Source organism: Chanodichthys erythropterus, chromosome 10, assembly GCF_024489055.1.
Source record: "Chanodichthys erythropterus isolate Z2021 chromosome 10, ASM2448905v1, whole genome shotgun sequence".
Classification (NCBI taxonomy): Eukaryota; Metazoa; Chordata; class Actinopteri; order Cypriniformes; family Xenocyprididae; genus Chanodichthys; species Chanodichthys erythropterus.
The window spans coordinates 11,319,695-11,347,267 of record NC_090230.1 but is presented as its reverse complement, the minus strand read 5'-3'; positions in this window follow the sequence as shown (position 1 = coordinate 11,347,267).

Sequence of the window (27,573 nt, the reverse complement as noted above, 5' to 3'; positions counted from 1 at the left end):
CAAGACTTCTGGTTATTGGAGGTTGTAGACTAGAGTTTTTGCTTCAAAATTATGTAAAAATTATGCTGCCTATTCCTTTATATAAAACAATATATTGATCAAGTTTTGGTAAGACACTTTTTGCCAAGAAACACAGTATGCGAGGAGGTGTGAATCACCACTGAAAATGGACCATTCTCACCTGAGAAGACAAAAGAATTGGATAGTAATGAGCTGAAATGACTTGCATATTAATGAGGTATTTCAATAAGGTAGGCTGTGAAAAAAACCTTCTGTGATGTCTCAAGCTCATCATGATATATGAAACATACAGAAAAATATTATTACAATATAAAGTAATGGTTTTATATTATACTTTAAAATATAATGTATTTCTGTGATGCAAAGAGTCTGAATGTAGGCTTTTAGTTTAAAAACATGCACATTTGGAGAAATATTGGATTCTCATATGCTTGTCAATTTTCTATACAGAGGAGTTATATTTATTTAATATTCATTGTCATTACTATGAGCGCTGGTGTTTTCAATTCATTCTTGAAGCCGGAGGGCGCTCTCTGTGCAGTTTTAGTCCACAAATTCATCTAAAAGAAGAAGAGGCTATTCCATGAATGGAGTTTCCAATTCATACTGCAGCCAGAGGGCGCTAAAGAAACAAACTCATCTAAAATTCATCTATAGAAGAAAAGAAAACAGGAACTAACTGCATGTCTTCTAGAGATCGCTAACCATGACTTTTACATCCAGATAAACACTTTTCAAGACAATAAATACACGATTGAGATGATGAATGCATGTATTGCCTCTGAATTTGCGTCTGAATAGCGCTGGCTCCGTGGGCGTGGCCGCATTAGCGGATAATGAGCTGAATCACGGATTTCTGACATGGCTCTCTTTTCATACAGATTACATAAACACAGAATGTTTGTTTTCGATTTGACTTACATTATTTAAAACCTGACATCTTAACGTTTTTTTAGACATAAGTCTAATTTTTTTGTCATTAGTATTTACTAAGTTACAGTTCATTTTCTGAGAACTATCAGATTGGACTTCATTCAGAGGGAGACGAGAGATCACGCATCATGTTAGTTTTCTTTATTTTACAAAAAGCACAACATTTTGTTTTTACTCTGAGTGTACACAAATGAAAGAAGATATTCCACAGATTAAAATGGTGTATAACTCTTAATTGTATGTGCAACATTGACGGAGTATTTTGAGTCTCTTTCACACTGATAAGAAAAAAACCACGGTGGTATCGCCGGCGATACCATCAGACCTCAGAGTGTTAAACCCGAATAAGTTGGCAAAACTCAAAAAAATTGGGAAATTGGGCAATTGGGTCCGCGAGGGGACTCAAACTCGCCATGAGGCTATCAGCACTGACATTAAACACTACTAAATCCCCCACTTAACATTAATTTTGCACAAAAAACATTATATAACACTGTATATGTCATTATATATGTCACTGTGCTTACAACGTCAACTGCGTATGAGACTGACATGGAAGAGAAGAGATTGTTGAATGAAGTTGTTCTTTTTGTTTTGTTTCTGCGCACAAAAAGTATTCTTGTTGCTTCATTACATTAAGGTTGAATCACTTTAATCACATGGACTATTTTACCAATGGCTTTAATACCTTTCTAGACATCAAAATGTGCAATGACATTGCTGCCTATGTGTAGTTCAGATACCCTCGTATTTCATAAAAAATATCTTAATTTGTGTTCCGAAGATGAAGGAAGGGCTTACGGGTTAGGGGCGACATGAGGGGGAGTATTAATGACTCAGCTGCTCGGGTTGAGTTATGCAGGGAGCAGACAAAATAAAGGTCTGTGAAAGTGCTTTTGTGCCTCACTTCTAGGGCACACAAAGTCTGAAGGAGTGAGTTTGGAGAGCAGAGCCAGTGGTTGTTCTGTAAGCAAACATCAGCAAAACCACAAGCAGTTCTGTCTTGGCAAGGTTGAGTTGATGGTGATGGTCCTTCATCCAACAAGAAATGTCTGTCAGGCTGGCTGAGATGCGAGCAGCTACCATCAAATCATCCAGCTGGAAGGAGAGGTAGAGTTGTGTGTTATCGGCATAGCAGTCATAGAAAAAGCCATGTTTCTGAACAACAGATCCTAGTGATGTCATGTAGATGTAGATGGAGAAGAGAAGTGGTACAAGCACTGAGCCCTGAGACATCCCATAGCTAGATGTTGTGACACCCCTTCTGAGGCACCCTGAAGGACCTAACTGTTATTTGAATATTATAATATTTTAATGTTTTATTTAAAATGTATATTATATTATATTATATTATATTATATTATATTATATTATATTATATTATATTATATTATATTATATTATATTATATTATATTATATTATATTATATTATATTATATTATATTATATTATATAAACCTGGTAACTTTCATGTCGTACATGCAACAATGGAACTAACAATATAAATTACACTGTAAAAAATGACTGTGATTTTAACAGTAAAAGACTGTAAAAATGCAGTGAAAAAACTGTCAATTGGTTTACAGAAAGTTTCCGTACTATATACGGTGAATAACTGTAATAGATCTAACGGTATATTTAATGTAATTTTACGGTAAAATACCGTTAAATTCACAGTTTTTGGAAGTGAAAAATAACAATTCATTGTAAAATTTACAGTGAAAAAACGTAAATTGACATTCCCACAATTCCCTGCGTGACACTTCACATTTGATATATTTTCGTTGAAATAACTCTGTTTCTTCTTAGTTTTTCTCATTTGTTTCTAATCAGTTATGTACATTAGGGTTTTATGTTACATCGAATGTTATTTTTAAAATTTCATGCATGTTACCGTGATGGTGTTTAGTGTGTGTGTGAATGACACTGTGTGCTCCTTCTATATGTTAGTATTGTCCTCCTCAGCTTGTGGAAAATCTGCTTGTGATGAACTTTGATTCATCATGTGACTCTTATCACCACTGTGTTTGGTGACTGTCAGTGTATTATAAAGGTACAAAACAGATATTAGTACTTCATTAGGTTGGTAAATTAACATTATATCAGTTAATGAAATACGTTATTTTACTGTAAATTGAACAGATTTTTTTTTTTTTTTTTACGTTGCTACTGTATTTTTTACGGTAAAGTTCTGGCAACTTTTTTTTACCGTAAATTTTACTGGGATTGTTTTTACAGTGTAGGCTATCATATAATTTACAGTGAACTGTATTATTATTAAAATATATTTAAAAATGTTTTATATTGTATTATATTGTAATAACTTGTGCAATGATGCTAAAATTGTTGTGGATGTATTTTCGGGATGTATCTTGTATGAGGGGACGATGTGTTCCCTGTTTGCAAATATAGCCACTTGATAAGAAGTGTATGCCAATCCTCTGGCAGTGATGGTGAGTTATTGCCACCAGCAAAGACTCTCCACAGTCATGCAGGCTGTTTATATAATTATAATTCCTTACCAGAGGAAGAAATGCATGGATGGATGGAGGGAGGGAGGGAGGGTAGCGGGTAGAAGAGGGCCAGAAGAAAGGCTAATATTGCTAAATATAATAATATGATATGGATACTTCTCTCTCTCATCCATATTTTTGACTGACATTTGAGTTTAAGTTTTATTTACTGAACAGTGAATATGGCTCATCAAGTACAGAGGTAGTACAACGTTCCCATGATGCTGTGTTTCATTTCAGATTAAATCTCCATTGATTTTTCCTCATTCCTGAAAGCACTGACATTCACACCTATGCAAAACATGATGCACACACAATCACACTGTAATTTCCTCAAGGCTGTTGCATGGAAAAACACAATTGCCTTTAAAGATTGTTTGACACACTACTGTGAGTTTGTGTTTTAATTCACACTGTTCAATAATATAAAATCAATCTGTCATTTACAAACTCTGGAATGTTATTTGCAGTGCTTATAGCAAAACAGATTTGATTCAAATTGTTTAAAAATAAGAAGATTTGAGAAGACCAAACCAGGGCACCTGGAAGAACAAACAAAATACCGTTTGAGCTCTAAAAGCTGTAAACTCAGAATTGCAAGAATAAAAGTGAGATAAAAAGTCACAATTACCTTTTTAATTTTTTAATTCCATGGCAGAAACAAGCTTCCATAGGTTTTTGATTTGAGCTGTGTCCTCACTAAATTTAGTGTTTGTGTGTGTGTAGTGTCGTCCCTCCAGACCCATCTAGTGTGTGTCCTTTATGTTGCCTTTATCCAATCAAAGCGGTCTGAGAGCAGGCTTTAATTACACATCTTTGTGTCTGTTTCCTTCTCTACCGTCTGTCTTTTTTTTTTTGCAGCATCTTTTGAAGTTGCTCTTCACCCTCTTAAAGTAACTTGTTGGTTGACAGACAATTTGCTGCTTGGCTGCCCATCACAACTGGACGGATCCAGAGATAAAGGAGCAGAGAGAACGATAACGCTGAAGCCTCTTATAAGTTCAGTTGAATCGCAAAATCCAGTGGCAGTTTGGTGTCACGACTAAAATTAGATCTTCTTAAAAAAGCGTTGATGGACAGTGTTTGATATTTGTATAGGTATTCAGTAAGACCCTAAGGGATTTGTGATCGTAGTGAAAGAAACATCTCGTCATTCCAAACACAGTAAGAGCTCAAGCTTAAAATAGCCTATCTCTTGATAGAGAAGTAGGGTCAGAACTGAGGTCAAGAGGAAAACAGACATTATTTTTATTTAAACCTTATCACAGTGTATGCTTTTTGCAGTTTAAAATGGAAACATCACTGCGTTGTTGGGTTTTTTTTTTTTTTTTTTTTTTGGGGGGGGGAGGGGGGGTTGGGAGCCGTGTGAAGTACATTTATTATGGATGGAAGCACTTTCTTCGGCTCTACTCATTTGCATCACTCACTGCAATTATAAAGCTTGGATGCGTCAGGATATTTATTAATATTTCTCTGATTGTGTTCATCAGAATCAGAAAGAAGAAAGTCATATACACCTATGATGGCTTGAGGGTGAGTAAAGTTTGGGTAATTTTAATTTGAAAGTGAACTAATCCTTTAAATTTTATAGTATAAACAAATTGTCTGTACAAATCATTTCAACATTTTTTTCTATTCATCTTTGTCTAGTTGAATCTTGTATAGCTAAAAAAATGAAGCTTCAAAATGTGAGTTAAAATGGTGACTGAAATTATGCTTTGGTGAAACAGTATATTATAGACTGATTTAAAACTGTATAGACTTATAGAACTAAATAAAAAGAGTATCTGACTTACATAAGATATCTCTTGTTTCTTTATAGGAAGCATCTAAAAGCACATGAAGCACTTTAATAGACTCGTTGGACTACAATGTCATGAACAGCGACATCTAAGCTCTTCTGTGGCTCTGCTCTACCATGCAATGACTCCACAGGTAAGAATTTAATTACTGCAGTCCCTTGAGAAGCCCCATATAACCAGGTCTCTGCACAGCAAACAACCACAGCAATCAAATACCTGAGAGCGAGAGAGACACAGCTGTGGGTTTACGTTGACTGCAGGTTAATCAGAGTCATTTATCACTTGTGCTGTAATCGCTAACATTAGTCACCTAAACGGCCAGAACTGTACGTGACATTTTTTCAACCGTTTTCTTCGATATTGCAGTACGTTCACTCTATCCACACGGTCTTTCTCTCATTCCCTCATTCATTTTATCTCTATATCTATTTCTGTTTCTGCTACTGTGGTAAATGAAGTAGTAATGCTGTCCATGCAGTGCAAGACAATTAGGTGTAGGCCTAAAATATCAAGCTGCAATGAGTGAAATATAGACAAATAACTAGTTGAGTAAAGTTTGGTGACAAACTTTGATGCTTTTAAGTTATGTTTGTCAGATATCCAGATGTATGAATCTCCATAGAGAGCTTTAAAATCCAGGTGGAACACTAAAATGAATTCAGGTAGCCAGAACAGCTGCACAGTGGTGGGTCTTTTATTACTTTTTAGTTTAGTTTTACCCAGCAGGCTAGTGTGAACACAGGATAATTCTTTTCAAAAATATTAAAAGTCACCAAATAAATTACAGACTGTTCTAGTAGAGAGACACCAGTGGAGTGAGTTATAAATAGGCCACTGATATACAAGATTTGTTGCGATTTAATCAATCAGCATCTCTCTAATTAATTAAATTGTTTGTTTGTTTGCTTGCTTTTTACTCATATCATTAATATTTCATAATGATGTAATTAAACAATTTTTATGTAATTAATTTATAATAATGCATGTTTATACAAAAAATAAAAATAACTTAAAAGCTTGAGGTTTTACTCAGAGAAGTCAGACAGACCAATACAAACTCAGTCAGACCATACTAAACTTCTGACCATTAGACCTCATCAGACTGTTAAGAAACCACACTAAAATCATTAGACCTTTAAAAAAAGTTGTTTGGTTGTTGCAAGGCATTGTTGCTGGGAGATGCTGACATGTTCTTAGGTTAGCACTTTGCTAGCATGTTTTAACAAAATGCTAGCATGTTTGTAACATGATTTATCATATTGTTAATATGTTTCTATTTGTTACTAGCATGATGTAGCTCACTGCTAACCTGTTTATAACTTGTTTTAACACTCTTAGTGCACTGCTAGCACATATATAACATGATTTATCATATTGTTAACATGTTGCTAGCCTGTTTTAACATGTTACTAACATGATGTAGCACATTGCTAGCCTGTTTCTAACTTGTTTTAACATATTGTTAGCATGTCTTAACACATTGCTAGCATGTATATAACATGATTTATCATATTGTTAACATGTTTCTAGCCTGTTTTAACATGTTACTTACATGATGTAGCACATTGCTAGCCTGTTTCTAACTTGTTTTAACATTGTTAGCATGTCTTAACACATTACTAGCACATATATAACATGATTTATCATATTGTTAACATGTTTCTAGCCTGTTTTAACATGTTACTAACATGATGTAGCACATTGCTAGCCTGTTTCTAACTTGTTTTAACATATTGTTAGCATGTCTTAACACATTGCTAGCATGTATATAACATGATTTATCATATTGTTAACATGTTTCTAGCCTGTTTTAACATGTTACTAACATGATGTAGCACATTGCTAGCCTGTACCTAACTTGTTTTAACATACTGTTAACATGTCTTAACACATTGCTAGCATGTATATAACATGATTTATCATATTGTTAACATGTTTCTGGCCTGTTTTAACATGTTACTAAAATGTAGCACATTGCTAGCCTGTTTCTAACTTGTTTTAACATATTGTTAGCATGTCTTAACACATTGCTAGCATGTTTATAACATGATTTATCATATTGTTAACATGTTTCTAGCCTGTTTTAACATGTTACTAACATGATGTAGCACATTGCTAGTCTGTACCTAACTTGTTTTAACATATTGTTAACATGTCTTAACACATTGCTAGCATGTATATAACATGATTTATCATATTAACATGTTTCTAGCCTGTTTTAACATGTTACTAACATGTAGCACATTGCTAGCCTGTTTCTAACTTGTTTTAACATATTGTTAGCATGTCTTAACACATTGCTAGCATGTTTATAACATGATTTACCATATTGTTAATATGTTTCTAACATTTTAGTAGCATGATGTAGCACATTGCTTGCATGTTGTTAGCATAATAATTTGCTAGTTTGATTTGTCAAGCAAACATTAATAAGATCAAATCAAATTATAAATGTCTTTTTTTCTATAAATATGTTCATTAATATTTTTTCTATAATTATTTAATTATAGAAAATTATATAATTATATTTCATTCATATTTTATAATGATAAAAATGTGAGTAAAAAATACAATTGAATTAATTATAGATATGCTGATTGATTATTCAAAAAAAAATCTTGCATATCAGTGGCCTATTTATAACTCACTGTGATGTCTCTCTACCAGAACGGTCTGTAACTTATTCTGTGACTTTCAAGCTTTTGGAGCTTCAAATGACTTTTCAAAATCAAAATAAGTTTTTTGAAAAGAATCATCCTATGTTCACACTAGCCTGCTGGGTAAAAACTATACTAAAAAGTAATAAAAGACCCACCATTGTCATGAAGACTGCAGCTGTTCTGGCTACCTGTATTCATTTTAGTGTTCCACCTGGATTTTAAAGCTCTCTATGGAGATTCACACATCTAAATATCTGACAAACAGTTTTCCAAATCGCAGAACTATAATATTTTACAAAGTACGTCTTTTAAACTTTTTATTATGAATTTACTACCATTTTTTACGGTTTAAATATAATTATTTTTCTCTGTTTGATTCAGGAGTGGAGCAACCATTATAACTAGGTTTGCTAACTTTAAGGTTAACTAAGTTAACTAAGGTTAAGTAATTTTTCTTTATATATTTTCCCCCTTTAGTAATGTCTAATCTCGTATAGAGTACCAAATGAGCCAGGACTGCCACTGGTGCCCGTTACCCTTCATGCCTTTTCAGATTGTTCCTACGGCACAGATTGTTCCTAGGGCCCAGATTTGATTTTGAATCTTCTTTTAACACAGTATTAAATAAATGTGTATAATTCATTTTAAAGTAGATGTACTAGTATTAATATAAATATTAGCATTAGCTTTACTAAAGCAGTGGGAATGCAAAAAGACCTTGTGTTGCTTAGGGAACAGTTTTCGTTATTTTTCCTTTGCTACAGGCTGTTAAGAGTCAACATTCTGCAAACTTAATTACCCTCCCAAAGGGAAAACGCTTGCTTATTTCATTCTCTCAGGGTTTGTGTTGCGTATCCGTCCCCACCATGGCTGTCACATGACTTCCATATCTGGCTGGGAGTCTGTGGAAGCCTCTTGCTAAAAATATGAAATTTGGCTTACTGATTCATTTGGGTCTCAGTATTGCTAATACTTTTTTTTTTTATTCCTTAGGTCATGCTGAATCTAAAGCACCCAACACACTGCCAACACACTGGCAAAATCGCACAATGTTGTACAAGTTTTTTTCCCCATTACATTCATGGTTAGCTTTAGGCGTTGGGTAAGGCATTTGGATTTAGGATAGGGTTTAGGTTTGGATTGTAGACAGAAAATATACTTTTTTGAACTCGTCATCAGATCTTCACAAAATTTGGGTCAGATCATTTTAAGAACATGGCAGTGTAATAAAAGCTTATCAATAAATTCAAACCATTCGTGTGTAATGTGTGAACAGATTTGATTATGATGATTGGGAAGTGAGGCTGTATCTTTACAATGATTCAACATACTGACATGAAACAATCTAATTTCCATGATGGCCTGAACATAAAGGAGCAGTTTGGCAATAGCGCCACCTACTGAGAAATTAAAATGGCAAAAAATCTTAACTTTGGTAAAATGTTTTTGTTTGATTTGTTTACACCATTTTTCAGTAGTCCTGACTACTGTAAAGGCCTGTTCACACCAAGAATAAGAACTATAAAGATAATGATAAAGAAATAGTTCTAAAAATCATCCTAAATATAAAACAACAGCACTGTCCAAAACGATAACGATATAAAGAAACGATTTTGTTGGGATCACTTTCAGAATTATTTTTTTTCCAGCTGTTGAGCAATAAAACACTGACAGCCAATCAGAATTCATTCTAATTTAAGGGCTCACAGATTTAAAATGGCAGACGTCATTGAGGAGAAGTTAATCGCAAAGGTCCAGAAAAAGTCACAACTATTGACAAGTCAAACACCCTTTTCAAGGATACTTATGGATATATGGATATGGATATTCATATGGATATATGAAAAATAATTGGTCATACCCTCGGAATAAATGGTGAGACGAATTAACGATGAGATCATTATGCCAGGCTAGCAAACAGTGTAACATAAAATTACCTCAGGTATCCAGCGCTAGTTTCGACAATATGTTTCCTTTGAAGTTGCAGTGAAAAAGACCAAGCATTGTTTTTATTCCACTATATTAAAGGTGATAGAGAGGATTTTTTCGTCGACTGAGAATCCATAGACTGTTAGTGAGTTTTTGAAATGAGCGCATGCATAAGAACAGCCCCGCTCCTTCACAGCTAATTTCAAAGGAACGCCTCCCAAAACTCGTGCACGAGTATTGGAACACGAGTGTTTACCACCGTCATTCGCTGTGTCATGTTTTTTGGATTCATTATGTCGGACTCACCGCAGGTAACTCACAATCTGCAGTTGTTACTCCTGTCTCCTGACAAAAACACTGTATGCGGCGCCTGTAGAGTGTGGAAAGTTACTGGAGCGCGCAGCCACGCTCATCTCTCACAAGGAACGTCACGGCAGTGATTGACAAGCCAGAGGGCCAATCGTTTACGCGATGATCGCGTAAACGATTGGCTGATATTTTAAAAGGCCCTACCTCGTGCACAGATGATGTATATTAATATTATTCCTTTCAGTGCACCTAATAAATAGTCTTTTATCAGTTAGTAAAGACAGTTTCAAGTAATATTGCAAAAATGTATAAAACAGAACATCCTCTTTAGCACCTTTAACTTCGTCATGCTGAGGACATCTGCTGGTTAAAGAACAGCAAAAACATGTTGTAAACACTTTGAAACCACAGCGCGTGAGTTTAGAATAATCAGACTGTTATCGTTCGTTGGTGTGAACGCAAATATAGTTATTGGTTATGAACGGTCTGTAGATTTGTCAAAGTGTTTGACAGTTTAAAATTTGACAAATTATGTAAAATTAAAGCCAAAACCACCTACTGGTCAAAAGTTTTAAGCAATAATGTGTCTAATTCTAGCCTTTATGTTTAAAAAAGGCATTAAGTAATATTCCACTGATGTGCTTGTCCTGTAATGTCTTGCAGCTATAATTATATTTTCTTCCTCTCTCTCTCTCTTCGTCTCTCATCTTGCACTGTCATTTGCTGATCTATCATTGTTCATTTTCTTTTAAGCACCATCATTTCGCTCTCTTTCCCTTTCCCTGCTGTCTTCTGCTCGTCGGTTTCGTTGTGCTCATTTCAAGGTATCTTCTGGCTCGACCATATAATTTCACCAAAGCTAAGTGCTGACGGTGGGAAATTGTTAATGTACTGAATCTAAAGAGAATTACAATGAATAGCTATTGCAAATAACACATGGTCTTTGTAAACAAAACACACTGGGCTCTCTGATTTAGAAGCGATGGACGTTCACAGAGTGGCTTTTGATAGCTTGCAAGTGCGGCGAGACCTGTTAAATTTAATGATGAACGAGAAAAACTGTCATATTGGAATCTCTCTCCCCTCTCTGCCATTAAACGGCTTTATGGGGGATGGAAAGGGAGACCATGCTGCATCGGTGGTCATTAAACTCAAAGTGAACACATATTGCGGTAAATAAAGCATTCATGAGTGTCATCAAGAGATGCAGACTTCGCACTTCTTCAGATGCATACAGATGTTTTCATTCTTCTGTTGCACTGCCAGTGCCCAGCAGTCAGCCGCCCATGTTAAATTCAACCACTGTGACAATGTATGCGGCCAGCAAAGATTAGTAACTTGACTGTGTTCCTGAACAAGAAATAAGTCCTAGTAAGTAAAACGGCTTCCTAATGCCTTGTTAGGGTTTATTTTGCATTGGAGCACCCATTGATTTAGACTTCTAACCGCTAGTTCATGGCTTTGATTAATGTTTACCTTTTGTTAATAGACACTAAAGAAGTTTGATACACAATTCTTCACTGCATCGTCAGTAAGTTTTAAATTAGACATCCATAAAGTTACGACTTTGTCAGGTTCAGAGTGTAGTTCATCTTTTCAAAGGGCCAGTGCTCTGATGTCCGAGGACATTGATGTGTAGCTTCACAAATTAATTCAATTTCTGCTGTTTCAGTGCCAAAACAAGTCCAATTTCAAGATAGTGGGCAGCTCTCCAGGCCAGGCTACTTATGGAAAACAATTTCTAATACGATACATAATGAAGACAAATGGGGTAAGTAATTCTGAAAGGTGCAACAATTTTTTCAGGGAAACAGTGACAGTTATTTGGTGGCGAAGAGAGAAGATTGTTTGCTTAGCACGCAAAGAGCATTATGATTGTGTTTGTACAGCTAGTGTCTGTTAGCACTGTATTCATTCTCTCCTTAAAACTGCAGACCGTAAGTTTTGCCTCTTTGTCGCCATCTCTGTTTGAAACCTGCAATTGCAGTTATTTTCAGAATTGTCATCTTTACTTGGGTTTTGTATCGGCACGGCTCCTCAGTGTGGATGAATCTATAATTTTGTATAGTTTGCTGTCAGTCACCATATCGGTGTGGATACTGTACTTCGGAATCACAGATTCTGCATCTTTGAAGTATGACCAAAATAAGAGAATGTCATCTGAACAAGTAAGTAACATGTCTGCCACTTTTGTTCTGACCAACTGAGGAAAAAAGCATTACAATAAATCACGCTGCCAATGTGCATAGGAAAGTTTCTGAATGGAGTAATTTTGCAAAACCAGCAGCACATGTGGTTGTGCTAGTTTGGGAAAATGCTAATGCAGGTGGTTTCGTAGAGATGTTTGTTCAAATTAAAAACACCCGTGGTTATCTTAAATCCAACATTGGCTTCTGTTGTCTCCCACATGTGCTAGAAGCAGCAAAAATGTTTGTAGCTTCGCACGTATATTGTGCTGAGCAATGACTACAAATGGAAATTTGCATTCACATATTCCCTATGATGTGTATATCACCTCGAGCCGTGTGCCCTTACCTGTCTGTCCGGCATCCGCTCAACCTTTACCTCGCCATGGAGACAGCTGGCTATTTTTAGCCCTGCATAACAACACAGTTTCTCAACAGATGGGCCCATTTAGGAGTTTTGTGTAGACACGCCTGCAGTACGTTCACCTTTTTAATCCACCATCAGCTGTTATGGAATTGATTTTTGTCTGCGGTAAATTGAGCAATTTGCTCATGCGAATGGAGTCCTTTAAGTAACACGCATCATTTTTGGTGTGGTTTTTAAAATTGTTTTACTGCAACCGAAATGCCAACTGCTTCTCTTTCTGCTTTCTTATTCTGACTAGACGTGTTGTTAATTCTGACTTGCTCTTTATACAATGTCTTCTTTGTCATTTGTCTCATTTCCTCTCCTTCTCTCTCTATCTCCAACACGCATTGGCCTTTGGACTCTGTGTTTGGGGTTAATCTAATGCTGTCAGTGCTGAGAGATGAACATGTTTTTGTGCTCTACAGTTGGATATCCACTTTCTGTCATTCTCTGAAACGTCTGTCACACATTTCGCTCCCTTTTTCATGTCTTGCATTCATCACTCACAGGCTCCACATGGCACTAGATGTGTGTCAGCATTTGTAATTTCATTTCACCACTCAAATTTATGCATTATACCTTCAATGGTGCAATACTCTACTACAGTGGTTTTCATATATATATATATATATATATTCACTGAATATATTTTAATATTATAATTAAAATATAACTGTAGTAAATATTTAGAATCCACATAAGGAGGCATCTTATAAGGCACCTTACCTTCTGGAAGAGTTTGGAGTGTGCCTATGATGGCGCCTAGATAGGCAGCTCACTACGTTTTGGAAGAGAGCCATTGCCTTGTGTTTTACAATATGCTCAATGCTTTTACATGCACGTCCTTCGGTGGAGGTTCTTTAAATATGGTTATCTCCCAATCAAAGAACCGCCTTTTCATTTTGCCTTTATCACTCCCTCCTTTTTACTCCTTGAAGCATTTATCATGGGGCTGTCCACATTTATCAGCACTGTTATGGTAGCATGCTTGGCCATTTGACTCCAACTGACCTCCCGTCAGCCGGAGCTCGGCTCCGAGTTCGGCTGGAAGGAGCAGGGGGTGACAGACTGGCCCCGTCCAGAACACTCTAGATCCAACAGTAATTGGCTCGTGCGTCTGCTCTCCTTAAGGACCCCTGACAGCTGGTGGGTGGATTTTTTGTGCACCAATTAGGACGAGGAAAAAAAAATCACATTCCCTTCAGAGAGCAAAAGAGAGAGAGAGCGGCCTTCTTCACGATAGTAGAGTCTAACGGCGTCCAAAGGCTTTGAACATTTCCCTTTTGAAAACAGGGAAGAGAAGATGCGTCTTTTACTTTAGCTGGTTAAGAATGAATTGGATGGAAGTCAGACTGCAAGTAATCAACAGAGGCTTATTCTATCTTCAGAGTGCTTGGAGGCTTCCAGCCAATTTGTTTTAAACATTAGTGTGTAAGTGTTCAAATAGAATCAGTTAATTGATTGTTGAACTGTGCAACCTTCTACACACATCCACCAGGATTTGCTTTCATCAGCTGGATGGCCCCAGCAAGCTTTAACATTAAGAGCGTGGTTGTTGCGAGAACATCAGCACGCTTGCATTAATTGCAATATGGCTGGACGTGGGAGTGTGACGAGTGAACGATATCCTTCAAATCACAGCCCAGGGGAAATTTTTTTACTTTTTTTTGTTTGTTTGTTTTTTTACTACAAGCACATAAACAGACTCAGTAATAGTATTGATTGGATTATCCATAGTAGCCTGAAGGGTTAAGATGGGCTAAATGCTTCCCAACCCAACTAGGGTACCTTTGATCTTTGAAAATTATTTAGTGTATCTGGGCCCATTTTCCTTCAGTAGATGGCAGATTTGGAACTTTGAGTTCTTGTTTAATTGCAGAAATGAATTATGACATCTGGTTTTAAATTTAATTTAAAATCATTTTTATATCATATATTTAATATTTTAAATAATAATAATAATTTGTTACATTTATATAGATATTTTCCCTGCACTCATAGCGCTTGACATATGGAAGGAGGGATCTCCTCAACCACCACCAATGTGCAGCATCCACCTTGATGATGCTACGACATTGCGCCAGAATGCCCACCACACACCACCTGTTGGTGGAGAGGAGAAAGAGTGATGAAGCCATTCAGTATATATATGGGGATGGTTAGGAGGCCATGATGATGGATAGAGGCCATTGGGCAAATATGGCCAGGATGCCGAGGTTACACCCCTACTTTTTTTCAAAGAACATTCTGGAATTTTTAATGACTATAGAGAGTCAGGACCTCGGTTGAATGGCTCATCTGAAGGATGGTGCTTTTTGACAGTATAGTGTCCCCATCACTATACAAAAGGCTACTTTCAATAAAAGGTTAAACAAGGAATACTTTCAGCGGTGTTGCTATGTGTCATGAGAGTAAGCAATTGCAGCAGATATAACACTCTGTACATTAAACATATCTGCACCAGGTGAATTTTTGACAATGCGCCACCCAGCATACCTGGTTAAAAAAGTCACGGCTGGCCACTGAGACTCATCAGACCAGGCAACGTTTTTACAATCTTCTATTGTCCAATTTTGGTCAGCCTGTGTGAAATGTAGCTTCAGTTAAGAGATTCTCTTCTGCATACATACTGGTTATTTGAGTTACTGTGGACTTTCTATCAGCTCAAACCATTCTCCATTGACATGTGGTATCAACAATGCATTTTCTCCCATGGAACTGCTGCTCACTGGATATTTTCTCTTTTTCAGACCATTCTCTGTAAACCCTAGAGATGGTTTAGCATGAAAATCCCAGCAGATCAGCAGTTTCTGAAATACTCAGACCAGTCCGTCTGGCACCAACAACCATGTCATGTTCGAAGTCACTTAAAGGTGCTAAGGAGGATGTTTTGTTTTATACATTTTTGCAATATTACTTGAAACTACTACTAGTTTTACTAACTGATAAAAGACTATTTATTAGGTGCACTGAAAGGAATAATATTAATATACATCATCTGTGCACGATGTAGGGTCTTAAAAACTTCAGCCAATCGTTTACGCGATCATCGAGTAAACGATTGGCCCTCTGGCTTGTCAATCACTGCCATGACGTTTCTTGTGCGAGACGAGCGCGGCTGCGCGCTCCGGTAACTTACCACACTCTACAGGCGCCACATGCGATGTGGCAGATTATGAGTTACCTGCGGTGAGTCCGACATAATGAACCCACTAACACGATACAGCGAATGCCGGTGGTAAACACTCGTGTTTCAATACTCGTGCACGAGTTTTGGAAGGCGTTCCCTTACACATGCGCTCATTTCAAAAACTCACTTTGGATTCTCAGTCGATGAAAAGATCCTCTTTAGCACTTTTAAATCACCTTTCTTCCCCATTCTGATGCTCAGTTTGAACTTTAGCAGATCGCCTTGACCATATACATGCATAAATGCATTGAGTTGCTGCCATGTGATTGGCTGATTAATGAACAATAGAGCTGCAGTATACATGGCATTAGAAATGTTTTTCAATACATATCTGTGGGGTTTGCAGAACTGCAAATGGTAATGCTTTTATGATTTCTTGTCTATACTTCAGCCAACTTCCAGTCTTTCAGTAAAAATGATTGCTTTTGATCTGGTTCCTCATTACAGAAAAGTTAGGAACAGCAGAATACCTACATAACCAAAATGGATGCACTCAAACATCTCCAATTTATCCTACGGTACTGTGGGCCACTGACTATTCCAATGTCTGTAAATACTTCACTTTATTTCCATAAAGTGCCGCTGACAGTTCTTGAGCCTGACATGAACCATTAACTCTGAATGATGACAATTAAATATATTATCATTTCATGAATAATTCTGCCATTCACTAGAATAGGAATATGGGGCCCCTCGGAACAGATTGACCTTAGAACGTGACTCTGGTTCAACCATCACAAGACATTTGTCATGACAACCAAAACATGAAATCTTATATCAGTTGGTATTTTGATTCTTTTACACTGTCCCCACAGGGCAGAGTTGAGTGCGCACGCAATGTTCCTTTCATGCCATCCGTTTGAACAGCAGGAACAGAGCATTAAATTCGATTAGCTTCAGAGTCACTGCCCGAACTCTGGAGAAACATTCTGACGATGATGTTAGTGAATGGTTTCCAGAAACACATAAATACAGTTTGTGTTGTTAAATTAATCCTAAAGTTAGCTGTAACATTTAAATAAATGGCAAGTTAGCATACTAGTGAGACACGTTAAAGGGTAAGCTATCTGTACTAGCCGCAATACTACTGTGTTCTGAGTGGTTTCTAGCTAATTATTCTGCAGTTTCAAGGGTGTTTTGTGTGGCATGTTGAACATGTTAGTGGCTAAGTAGATAGTCTAATTTCTAGTATGTTGTGGGTAGTTCCCAGGTTGTTTGCCATGCAGTTAAAGTTTTCTGAGTGGATTTGTGATTCACTATGCAGTTTCAAGGTTGTTTTGTTTGGTTGCGGTAACATTATACATGTTAATAGCCACATATAGCCACAATTCTAGCATGTTAAGGGTAGTTTCCAGAGAAGTTGCAATGCAATTAAGTGTCCGGTTTTAGCAAATGCAGTCTCAAGGGTGTTTTGTGTGGTTCCTAAAGCATGCTAACATTATGGTAAGCTATCAGCTAGCCATGATTTTGGTGTTTTAAGTATCTAAACCATTTCTGTGTAGTTACTAAAGTGTTTGGGGTGGATTTTGTGAGTTAATATGCAGTTTCAGGGGTCGTTTGTGTTGCTAGAGCATGCTAATGTGGGTAAGCTGTCTGCACTAAGACATGCTAGGGTGTTGTTGGAAGTTTCTTTCAAGCTTCTTCCAACAACACCCTGGCATGGTCTCTAAGGTGTTCTGAGTAGTTTTAGTGAGTTGCTATGCAGTTTCAATGGTATTTTAATTGGTTGCTATGAGAACACAAAGCATTGCATGCGTGTTGCATCAGTTTTAAGATGTATATATGTATATGAAATGGTTGCATCTTACAGTCTCAAGACAAAAGTGTATATTCATAAGAAGGATACTGATTTGTATATGACTCTTTTATAGAAAAATTATAGATTAGTGTACATACACTTTGTAAAGCAGAAACTGACATTAATGAAGACTTTTAGGCTTTCTACAACTTTTTTTTCTTTTCTTTGGGAAATCATTTTTATGATTGAAATGGTAAGCAGTTTAGCCTAAATGTGGCAGATCTGAACCTCAGAACATGGGACTTCAGAGGTTTGTTACCAAGTCCAGCACAGCCTCAGGGTACATGCCATTTTGAACATGTTAATGCTGAACAGGCCAAACAATGATTTAATCCCAAACCTGTTTTGACTGTAAATCCCAAAACAGTGACACAAAACATTTAGGTGGGTTAACCTCACAAAAACGTCAAGAAATGCATTTCAACACCCTGCATTTTATTATAATTAAAAATTTAAAAATAATATTTATGACAATAAACCATAATAATTTATAAACAGATATTTAAATTGCATAATGAAAATATAATTATAAATTTATATAACTATTTGTTTATACATGTTAATGATTTCATTGTTACATAGATTTGTGTATGTTAGTATGTAGCTGCACATTGTTACGCCTGTCTACCTTTTGTTTAAATAAACCGTGTTGAGGTTTTGATCCTGTCTTCAGTCCTTCATCCTCATCTTCATCAGTTTTAAGATGTATATATGTATATGAAATGGTTGCATCTTACGGTCTCAAGACAAAAGCGGTAGTTTTAGTTCACCTAAACTAACCCTTTACAGTCGCCCGTCGGAAGCTAGTTATTTGAATTTATACATTTTTAAATATGTATAATTTTCTTACAAAAACGCATCGCTTCGCTTCAAAAGGCCTTTATTAAAACCCACTGGAGCCATATGGATTACTTTGATTATGGATGGATGCAATTGTTTTGTTGTGTTTTGTTCAAAATGTAGGCCCCCATTTACTACCATTAAAAACGTTGGAGGAATAAGGATATTTTTAAAATATATCTTCGATTGTGTTCATCTGAAAGAAGATAGTCATATACACCTAGGATGGCTTGAGGGAGAATAAATCATGGGATAATTTTCATCTTTGGGTGAACTAAACCTTTAAAGGTACAATTTGTGATATTTTTTTCCGCTAGAGGTCGCTAGAAGCCTATTAAAAACAAAGGCGTAGTTTGATGACGCCAAGTTTTAGAGCGGAAATTTTGGACATGTGGTCTCCATCTCAACGGACGGTGCAAAAGAATAGGGATTGGAGTCTTGAAGAACTCATGTTCGTGGATGCGATTATTAACGTTACTGTAGTATGAAGCAGAGCAGGGCTGAGTGTTGTGGGAGCTGAACGAGGAGCTGGAGCGATTGATCAACACACGCCTCACGAGCAGCGGGACTTTTATTATGACACAGTCGCCGGCGCCGCTTCCGCTTTTCCGGTCATGAGTTTACAGGAGCTGTCCTTGTCGAAAGAACCAGCGGCAGATGGTAAACAGTAATTATGTTCCATAAATAAGTAACACAATCCACCATAAAATGTGCAAGAAGTAAATAAGGAACTGTTTGAAGCAAGCTAGTGGTTTTCTGGACGCTAGACTCTACTTCCCCATTTGTCCACGGCACTGTTGTCATGTGGTTTCTACGTCAGTAAAGGCGGTAACAAAGGCGGTAACTTACGTCATTGACAGGCGACTGCACTGCCCCGTGTCACTGTTTAGAATGGGAATTTTCTCATGATTTACAAGTAGTTGAAAACATTAAAGATATTGTTAGTAATCATCTGGACAAAATATATAACACTAGCCTGGTGGTTTTTGGATATTTTACTGCAAAAATCTTACATATTGTACCTTTAAATGCAGGGACTCCATCATGTCTCCCATCGTCCCTATCCCACCCCATTTCTTGTTCCTCATCATCACTGTCCTCTGGACTGTAATTTTCTACTCCAACTTATTTTTGAAATATAATCATTTACACAGTGTCTGTCATAACTTGTTTATTAAATTTATTTAAACACATTAAATAATCAAGACATTACTAACATGTTAAGTAAATCAAATGAATGGGCTAATATAGTGCATATACGAAATGCTCCTCTCTAGAGTGTGGATCTGAACCAAACCGTGACGGCCTTACCATATAGTGGGGAAGATAAGTATTAAAAATGTCAATGTTTTAATGTCAATGTGAATTACTGCCTGTAAATTACTGTGAAAGCCTGTGAATTACTGGGAGAATGTATTCTGGTCTGACGAGAAAAAAATTAAACTTTTTGGCAATAATACCACACGCCATGTTTTGAGAAGAAATGGCTCTGTATATGACTCTAAAAATTCCATACCAACAGTGAAGTTTGAAGTGGAAGCAATTTATGATGAACAATTTCAGTTGTCATTTCACTTTATTACAACTTTTTTATGGATTGTAATATTGATTTTTCTATCTGTGTGTGGATTTCTTGAGTTAATACCAATGTCTGGTCAAAATTTCATGTAAATTGCTGCATTGGAAATTTGTTTAATAAAATATTCTCTCCTACTTTGTCCACTGTCTTTGCCATATATTTTCATTGAACTTGTCGCAATGCATTTTTGGATTTATAGTCTTTGCTGTTGTTGTTTTTTTTTCACTTTCAAAAGTTGTATAAAAGTTTTTTGCACATTTCAAACTGATAGCAGAGAAACACCATTACTTCTCAACTTCAAATTAAGCATTTATCACAGCTTTCTGTTGTCATTTCTTCACCTTTGTGAAAGCTCTTTAGGAATTGGGATCCCTTTGAAAGTGTCGTTTTATTGCCTTTCAAACACTACTAAATTAGTGTGCTCACCGGGTCTCGTAAACAGCCTTTAATGGTCTGTGCCTACCAACTGACTGCTGTGGCATTATAAGGCTGCTAAAACATAGATGAACCATCCACTGCAGTCTAATTTAATCACGAAAGGGATCCCACTGCACTTTTGAGACCAAATGAGACTTTAAGAGCATCTAAAGACCTACAAGTCATAGCAATAATGTCGCGATTATGCAGTATTAGTTTATGATGTACGGGACATGCATGCAAAACTTCATTGACAAGCATCTTTGGTTGCATCTGTTTGGAGTTGTTGAGGATAAGGTACTTTAATGAGTGTATTTTCATATTTTAGATGGCTCATGGGATACCAAACGGCATTGGTTTTGATATCACGGTACATAAAACATTACAAAGGTTTTTTGAGGATGTGACAGAGTTGCTGAATCAAAGGGTCTAAGTTTTGACTCTCAGCTTTGAAACATGACAGGAACTCTCTTATGGATTTAAATGGGTCACAGTTTAAACAGGTCAGCTCTGATCCGGAGTCCAAGTATGGATGTTGGAGAATAACATGGCTAAAACTCACTCTGGGCTTTTGAATTTTGTATTGAAGTCATTTATTCTAGTGGCAGGCATAGTTCACCTACAAATAATTAAAATTCTGTCATAATTTTCTAACTCTCATGTTGTTTCAAACTCACTTTGTTTGTCTTTACAGCCCTGACATGTCAACATCTGGCTCAACCAATGCCGAGAGTTTGGCATTCATTTTAAAATCAGAAAAATTATTTTGGCAATGTGAAGAAAGGAATACGTCTTTGTTCATTAGGTTTCCCTGCATACTTGAACATACCTGAGCCTCGCTGTGGGAATCATGGGAAAGACATTAAGCCATTCTCAGAGTTTTGGAACAGAAGCTCTTAGTGTGATTATCCTGAGGTCAATGGTGGGAATCATATGAGCCTGATGGACAGCCTCTAAATGCCTCACCTCCTCTCTGCGGAAAGCCGTGTGAGCTTTCCTAATTACCTAATCCGCTGGTTTTCTGTTGTGTCAACGACAACTGAATCCCTTTCCCGAATTCAAAATCTGGTTATGGATTACATGCAAATTAGGGCTTCTTCCAGGCTGCTTTTATAGGACGTTATGCATATTTATGCAAAGCAGCGCCGGTTGTTTCTATTTTAGTTTTCTCTTGCCTCTCCTCCAATAGGCGTATCATTTAATTAAAAAAAGACTGGCAGATGCACAAGGCGAAACATGTTGCGTCTGGGAACTGAGACAGTCGATCCTCCTGATGTTCATGTACATTATCTTCTCCTATAATACCAAACTTGATTTGAGATTGCATGTATGCTGCTGTTAGTTATCAGCTAAAATTAAGAAAATGTAAGGAAATTAAGTACATTTAAATATCTTATATATTCTGTCAGCTTGGTGTTGACAAGGCCACCACATACATACACTCGATGCATTAATCTGCTTTCGCATATCGTTTGGAGATAAAAATCTCCACACACACATGCAAACACATTCTCCTCCTCTCAGTCCCCATATTTGCGGCTGCCTCTGTATCTCTCTCTCCCCCTTCTGTTACTTCACCTCCTTTTCATCTTGACTTTTCAATCAATAATTCAGCTTCCCCCTGCAGAGCAGGCAGACTGACGGACTGATTAAACACAGAGAAGGCATGAACTAAAGAAGAACGAGGGAGTGAGAGAAAGAGAGGGACTAAAAGAGCGAAAGGACCAGACGGAGATAATGGGAAAAGAAGCAGATTACGGTAAAGGTAAGACATGGACAGATTCAGAATGAAAAGGCCCTGAAATCAAGGCTGAGAGGACAGCGGCATGATGGGAATTGAGATGGTTTAGGAGAAGATGAAATGAAAGACTGATACAAGGAGTAAGAGAAATGCACAGGAAGAAAATAGAGGCTTGATGGAGGGAAAAAACATGACAAGGCGAGTTCGAAGTCACCAAAAGAGTAATAGTGACACTAGGGGAAGAACATCTATCCATTTTCACTATCAATAAAATGTCAAAATGCTAAAAAAAATAAGGTAAATGAGATGAAAAGAATGAGGGAGAAAGACATAGTGAAAGAGTCATGTGGTAAAAAAGATTAAAAATGAACTAAAGGGTGAAGGACAGAGGAATGAGAGTAGTATATGGGGAGAAAAGTGTCAGGCTTGATTCACCTCTCTTCTCTAAAAGCTTTTTAAATAGTATTAATGTGAATACGACACACGCTACACCACAGACAGTCATAGTGGACTGAGTGATCACTGCTTTTCAAAAGAGTGAGATTATGTGTACATGAGTAAATAAGACAGAGAGGAAGAGAAATGTTACTTAGAAAAGCACTCAACAAGAAACGGATCTCGATTATCATGTTTGGCATGACTGCATTACTAATGAAAATTGCTGTACTCCCATTTCATTGGCCTGTGTTCACACTAAGCTCCGCCCACCATTGTGATCATCAGTGCTGATGAGTGTACATCATCTACCATCTTTCATTACTCAGTAGAGAGAGCGACAAGAGCAAGAGCATTAAGAGAGGGAGGGAAAGGGATGCCATAGGGAAAGAATAATGAAAGAACGATAGGAGAGGGGAAGATGGAGGAAGAAATCATGGAAGAAAGGAAGTAAATAAGAGAAAAAAATAAAGAATAAAAGGCGGGAGGAAGGAAGCTTGGATAAATTTAAGGATGGATGAAAGGAAGTTAAAAATTAAAGAAGAAAGGAAAGGAAAATTAAGAAACGAGCGAAAGGAATGCAGGAATAAATTAAAGGAGGGATAATGGATTAAAGGAGAGAAGCAAAAATGGGTGGAAGGAATAAAAGTGAAAGGATTCATGGAAGGAAAAGAAAAAATGTAGTAGAGAATAAAATAAGGGAGAAAGCATGGAAGAATTGATGAAAGGAAGTAGAGGAAAACAAATAGAAACAAATGCAAAAAAAAGGAAAGGAAAATGAAAGAATGAACAAACATTAAAAGGAAGGAAGAAATGAAGGGAATAGTAGTGGATGGATGAAGGATGAAAGGAAGGAAGGAAAAAGTAATGGAAGGATGAAGAATGAAAGGAAGATAAACTGGAAGATGGATGGAAGGAAAAGAGGGTGGCAGAAAGGAAGAAAGAAAAGAAAAATGTAACGGGATGATATAGAACAAGAAAAATTGAGGATGATTAAGAATGAAAGTAAGGAAAGAAAAAAGGAAGATGGATGGAAGGAGAAAAGGAGGACGTAAGGACAGAAAAAAATAATGAGAGGTTGGCAGGAATAAAGAAAGGAAAGAAGAAAAAAGAAAAAGTACAAAATGGGGGATGGATGGAAAGAGAGGAAAAAGAAAAGGACAAAAAAAAAGAAAAGCAGGAAGAAGTATGGAAACAAGTATTTGCTTTCCAAATGTGAGCAGAGCAGTATTTTCTGGTTAGATTCAGATGATAATGACTACGCCACCCTGATATTTACACCCAAGGAAATAAAATAAAAGGGACACAGGTTTGGTGGTACAATGAAAAGACAGAGACGTGTTGTCCAGTCTAACAAAAGAAACACTTTTATTAACATAAAAACTACATAAATCAACCCAGAATCATCATAGTCATCATATACACACTAGCAAGTTTATTATAACAATAATATTAAAACTCACAAGTTTAAAAGAACATTTCTCCAGGTACATGCGAAGGCCAAATCAAGTCACAATCAACGCAGAAAACTAAAGAAATGTTGAACCTTCAAAAGATATGACACAAAAAAAAAATTACCAAAAAAAAAAAAAAAAAGCTACAAGGCTAAAGCTTACCTTAGGGGTGGCAAACTAGCTGAAAGAAATAGTGCTCTCAACCACACGTGTGTGCATAGCAAACAATAGGAAGATGTGCTCAAAATCTGGTGCTCCAAAGTCACAACCACGTGCTCCACCCAGGTGACTAGCCTCCCCCTCAGCAAACTCAGCCTTGGCTCAAACTAAAGAGAAAAAAAAAGGGAAAAATTAGTGGGTCTGGTACAAATATCAATTGCTCCTTCAACATAAGAAGAATAGGAAAAAACAAAACAAAAAAAAAAACATACAATAAATGATATCAGTTGATAATGGAGTACAGCATCCTACCTCACTCTGGCAATAAACCCAAGGTTACACAGTAACGTAAATGCCGTGTAGATAAAGGACGCACTAGCAACTCAGCCTAAATGGCCTGATTCAAACTGATCAAACCAAAATCTCAAAACAGAGATAAAATGAAAACACAATCATAATATAATTACAAAAAATAATAAACCAAACTCAGAAAAACAGCAGCGCGACCCGCCGTTCACCACGTGAGCTGCGGGAGATTAAATCCACGGATCAACAAACATCAAGATGTTAGAAGACCTTCACAAATGTTCCACTATAAGCTTTCATCGAACACTCGACGCAATTCCCAAGAGACTTGACAGGAACGGCTACAGCGACAACTCAGCTGAAGTGACACTGGAGACCGGAAGAGGGGCGGGCATGACAACACCTATCTTCTAAAGCTTCCTGCTCACGCATTTAAATACAGAGGCCCTTATCCCAATTATTCATTTAAAATAAGGGATAAACGAATAAAGGGGAAAACCCAGCCCACACTGCTACACAAATATTAGGCTCTATTTTTCATAAATAATAGCTCCAGCTCTGAGGTTTGTTGGAAATACATCTGAATAATGTTTCAGCTCACTTTACATTTTGCTCAGTGAAACAACTGGAGATGAATATTCAGAGTCCCCACTCTTTTTCAGCGATCATTTTCTAGGACATTTTCAATTTTACCACAACGGGAATAAAAGACTTGGATCATGCCCTAAAAGGCATAGCTAGTTTATTGCCATGACTTAAAGGTGCCGTAGAACATGTTTTCAAAAGATGTAATATAAGTCTAAGGTGTCCCCTGAATGTGTCTGTGAAGTTTCAGCTCACAGACTGATTTTTTTATTGTTTTTAATTCATTTTTTAAACTGCCTATTTTGGTGCATCATTAAATATGCACCGATTCAGGCTGTGGCCCCTTTAAATTCTTGTGTTCCATGCCCCCGGAGCTCGCGACTGCCTTAAACACCATAAACAAAGTTCACACAGCTAATATAACCCTCAAAATGGATCTTTACAAAGTGTTCGTCATGCAGCATGTCTAATCGCATAAGTATAGTATTTATTTGGATGTTTACATTTTGATTCTGAATGAGTTTGATGGTGCTCCGTGGCTAAAGCTAACATTAAACACTGTTGGAGAGATTTATAAAGAATGAAGTTGTGTTTATGAATTATACAGACTGCAAGAGTTTAAAAAATGAAAATAACAACAGTCTGGTCTCTGGGAATACAGTAATAAACAACGGTAACTTTAACCACATTTAACAGTACATTAGCAACATGCTAACGAAACATTTAGAAAGACAATTTACAAATATCACTAAAACTATCATGATATCATGGATCATGTCAGTTATTATTGCTCCATCTGCCATTTTTCACTGTTGTCCTTGCTTGCTTACCTAGTCTGAGGATTCAGCTGTGCACAGATCCAGACGTTCTGCCTTTGTCTAATGCCTTGAACATGGGCTGGCATATGCAAATATTGGGGACATACATATTAATGATCCCGACTGTTACGTAACAGTAGGTGTTATGTTGAGATTTGCCTGTTCTTCGGAGGTCTTTTAAACAAATGAGATTAATATAAGAAGGAGGAAACAATGGAGTTTGAGACTCACTGTATGTCATTTCCATGTACTGAACTCTTGTTGTTCAACTATGCCAAGGTAAATTAAATTTTTAATTTTAGGGCACCTTTAACTGTAAAATCAGTTTGAGCTCTAAATCATACATTACGACTATAGAAGCTTGTTTCCGCTAACAGAATAAAAACTAAAAAAAGGCAGTTGCAACTTACTTTAACTTTTTATCTCGCTATTCAGACTTTTTCTCTCGCAATAGCAAGTTTACGTAATTGTGATTTGATAATCGCAATTGCAAGATATAAAATTGTGTGATATAAACTTGCAATTCAGATTTTTCCTTGCAATTGCGAGTTTATATCTCACAATTCTAAGAAAAGAAGTAAGAATTGTAGGATATAAACTCTCAAATGCCAGAAAAAATTCAGAATTGTGAGGAAAAAAAGGTCTTCTGACTTTTTTCTGGCAAAAAATTATTAATCATACATTATGACAAATTGTTTTCGTTGCCAGTGTCAATCATTGGAACTATTTTAATGTTTTGTTGTACTGTTGTTTTGACACCTTGTGCTTCCGGAGACTCCTGGTAGGTTGCAGTTCTGGAAAATGATGGCGCTGGAGACGAAAGGGTTTCTGATGGTTTTACACTTAATTCTTCACCTTAATTCTCAAATTTTTTTGCAGTTTGTATGACCCTGCCTTAACTGCAGTTTTTAGTATTGCATCCTTCCCATGGGCATTTTTTTTTTTGTTTGTTTGTTTTTTTATTTATATAGCACCAATTTAATACAATGTTAGTTGTCCAAAGTGCTTCACAGTGCCAAGAAAGAACAAAAGTAGAAAAAAAAACAATAAATAAATAAAACAATACAAAGCACACACATAACACACATTAAACATCATTTATTAATGTTTATTAATGTTTGAGTTAAATCTCTTTTTGGCTCATTTTATCCGTAAAAGAAAATGTACCTAATAATTATGCATACCTGAATATAAGGCGTTTTTCATTTCCAGCTTTCATGAACAATTATATATCACTTATAAAAGATTAAATACAAAATGAATAGTAGTTATTAAGACTGACAGGTTTGAAAATTGAAACCTAATTTTCTAGGACTGGCAATTTTATCATAAATTTTCCAGGTTTTCAAGGTTTTCCAGGATGAGTGGGAACCTGATATTTCAGCTCTCGCATGTTGACTTTCAGTAACGAGAGGCAGCCATGCGGGAGCTGCATAACTCTGAAGCAAAGTGAAATAAACAAGGTCCTGTGAGCCTTTCTCTACTTG